Source organism: Lathyrus oleraceus, chromosome 7 (genome assembly GCF_024323335.1).
Source record: "Lathyrus oleraceus cultivar Zhongwan6 chromosome 7, CAAS_Psat_ZW6_1.0, whole genome shotgun sequence".
In the NCBI taxonomy this organism is placed as follows: Eukaryota; Viridiplantae; Streptophyta; class Magnoliopsida; order Fabales; family Fabaceae; genus Lathyrus; species Lathyrus oleraceus.
The window spans coordinates 73,212,230-73,215,132 of record NC_066585.1 but is presented as its reverse complement, the minus strand read 5'-3'; the positions used below and the strand labels follow the sequence as shown (position 1 = coordinate 73,215,132).

General features: G+C 32.4%; 1 long non-coding RNA gene across 1 annotated transcript; it reads right to left on the bottom strand.

Moving 5' to 3' along the window:
- Positions 1-299: 299 nt before the first annotated feature.
- LOC127106814 (uncharacterized) lies at positions 300-1,416 on the bottom strand. Its single transcript, XR_007795500.1, has 2 exons — positions 1,140-1,416; positions 300-630 (listed from the first exon to the last, which is right to left on the bottom strand). It is a non-coding gene; the product is annotated as an uncharacterized LOC127106814 (long non-coding RNA).
- Between the last annotated feature and the right edge of the window lie 1,487 nt (positions 1,417-2,903).

Sequence of the window (2,903 nt, the reverse complement as noted above, 5' to 3'; positions counted from 1 at the left end):
TTTCATTTCAATGACCAATTTCATACAAAAATGGCATTAAAAAAACAAGTGGAGAAAGTCGAGTTTTAAGTCACATCTTGAACCTATCATCACAATTTTTGTTATACTTACATTTACAAGCATCTTGAACCATACATGGGCATTTTTTTCAAAAGCATTTCACATCATAAACTAACATACATGGCTCCATACAACTTCCATATACATAAACCATTAAAACCATTCCAATTTCAGCCATGTGCAAATGAATTCCAATTGCCAGCCACACAAATACATTGTCCCTAATCCCATTACAACACTTCAATTCAAAATATTTCATCTAACCATTTATTCATTACAATTTCATGAACTAATCATGTACATTTCCATACAATTTTCTCCTATTATTTCATTACAACCTTGAATACCGTACATTCAATTTTTCAAGTTACATAACTACAACCATACATTTCAAGCTACAAGTTTCCAACCATTATAACATGTCATTTTCAACTCCAAACTACTAATTTATAACAAAGAAAATATGACAAGTCCAAATACATCTAACTCCATGGACAATGATCCAAACTTTCACCATTATCTTCAAATAGAAGCTACACCTTGATTTCCATCATTTCGTGTTCGCACATCCTACAAAAAGCAAACAAAATTGTTGGCATTGTTACCAAGTTACATTAACCGTGCCAATAAACCAAGCAAGATAACATTTCATTCATTAACCATATATGTTATCTCAAACACACCATGAACTCATTCATAATCTAGGTCAATTTAGCATGACATACCATATCATACATCAAATGTTGAAATGCAAATTTTGATATAGAAAACATCTTCCTATCTATCATCATCACAATGGTATGCATACATCAATTCTAAAGCTAAACAAGTTCACACCAACATTACATAACACTCATAACTAAAGTAACTGGCATATCATCATAACCAAGTTTTAGCATTCAATCCAAATGACTTAGATTAGCATAGTTTTAATTGGCTTTTGTTTAGTTCTAACAATGCTAATATATCAACCTCATGTGTATCCTTAGCTAACCATTCAACTGCATCGTAACTATAATCCAGAAATTGACAAATCCAGCAAAATGAAGAACTAAACCCACAGGTTTGTAAGGTGTTACCTGCTTTTCTTTGTTGATTCCCAATGGGCCGCGTCGAATACGAGAGGTGAGTGGTTGATGCGTCACGGTGCCGCGGTTGCTAGGGACAAAATCGTTCAGCATATGTTCTTATCCACGGGTTCTGAAGAAGGGTTGGAGATCCGGATCTTTGATGTGTATGGTGGACCGGGTGTTCATTTTGAATTGGGTTTATTGTTCAACAACATCACGGCCCAAACCTCCTTTTTCTTGATCTCACTTCTCCTCAATGTTAATACCCCAAGGCCCATTGCAATGTCTTCATGATTTGTTCTCTTAATCCATGATTTAAGTTTCTCTAATTTATTTAAATTTATTGATTAGTCTTGATGCTAATTAGGATTAATTCATGTTAGAATTAGAATTTTTTTATTTTAGATATTAGGAATTATTTCATTTTTGTTGATTAATTAGTTAGATTAAAAATTAGGATTAATTCATAGTTTTAGAAATATTAAGAATTAACTTTTTTGTTGATTAGGTAGATTAATTAATAGTTAGAACTAATTAGGTAATTAGGATGAGATTAGGTTTAATCAAATTTCTAATTAGATTTGGACTCTTGATTTTTGTAGATTAGGAACTAATTTAGGTTAATTAGGTTTAATTAGAAATTGTAGTTTAATTAGATCGATTAGATGTGATCGTTTTTGTTCTCAACTTGATTTTGGTCATGTGGTTAGAAATTAGGTTTTTGGATTTAATCTTGGCATGCCTTGTTGATATTTTAATTCTTCGTTGATTTTGTTTTCATTTCACTCAGAATTCGGATTGATATGTTGATCCTTAGCATGGTTAGACATTAGGTTAAATTTTGACCATTAGGTTTGTTGATTCATTTTTGAGAATAATTAGAAACATTTAGAATTGAATTGATTTCGATTAGAAGCTTCATGAGTAGAATAAATTCAATATCCATATTCTTGTAAAATGACCATTTTATTCTTAGGGGGTTTATTATGTTGTTTTAAGCCATGTAACTTGACTTGCTCCCATAGGAATTTTGACTTAGAATTTTTAATTGAATTTCCAAGGCATGATCCCTTAGGCTTAGAATGTTAATCAAACCATGACTAATCATTACATGTGCCCTTAGGTTAATTTGATTAAATTCTCATCTTTAGATTAAGTTTTAACTTAGTTCCCTTAAATCAATTCTAACCCTCGATTCAAGTTGATCAAAAGTACTTTTGATCAACTAAATCCTTTGATATTGTATAATCCCACAATCTAATTTGAGTGACCAGAAGATCCTTGGTCATTTAATAAGACTTTTCATGTAAGCTGTGGAGCTCAAAGCCTCAAGTCAGATCTAGGATCAAGGCATCATCAATCATACCAAGCAGCGGGTTATACAAGATAAATCAAAGTTTAACACTTGGTAAATACGGTTCAAATTATACGATACGAGCCTTAAGTAATAAGGAATGATGAGACGGAGTTTCTCCCATCCTTGTATAGAGTGACTTTGCGTACGGGGCATAGGCCCTAACTACTCAAAGCACTCTCCCTTATTCATATACTTTAGTGCAATATGAATCGAATAAAATACCAACTTTTATCTATACTAAACAACATCAACACAAGGATCAACCATGAAGTTTCTTCTCCAGTAACTTATTAGTCATAAGAAGTATCACACGTCATGAGCCTTAAGCAGTAGGGAATGATGAGACGGAGTTTCTCTCATCCTTGTATATAGTGACTTTATGTATGGGGTGTAGGCCCTATCTATTCAAAGCACTC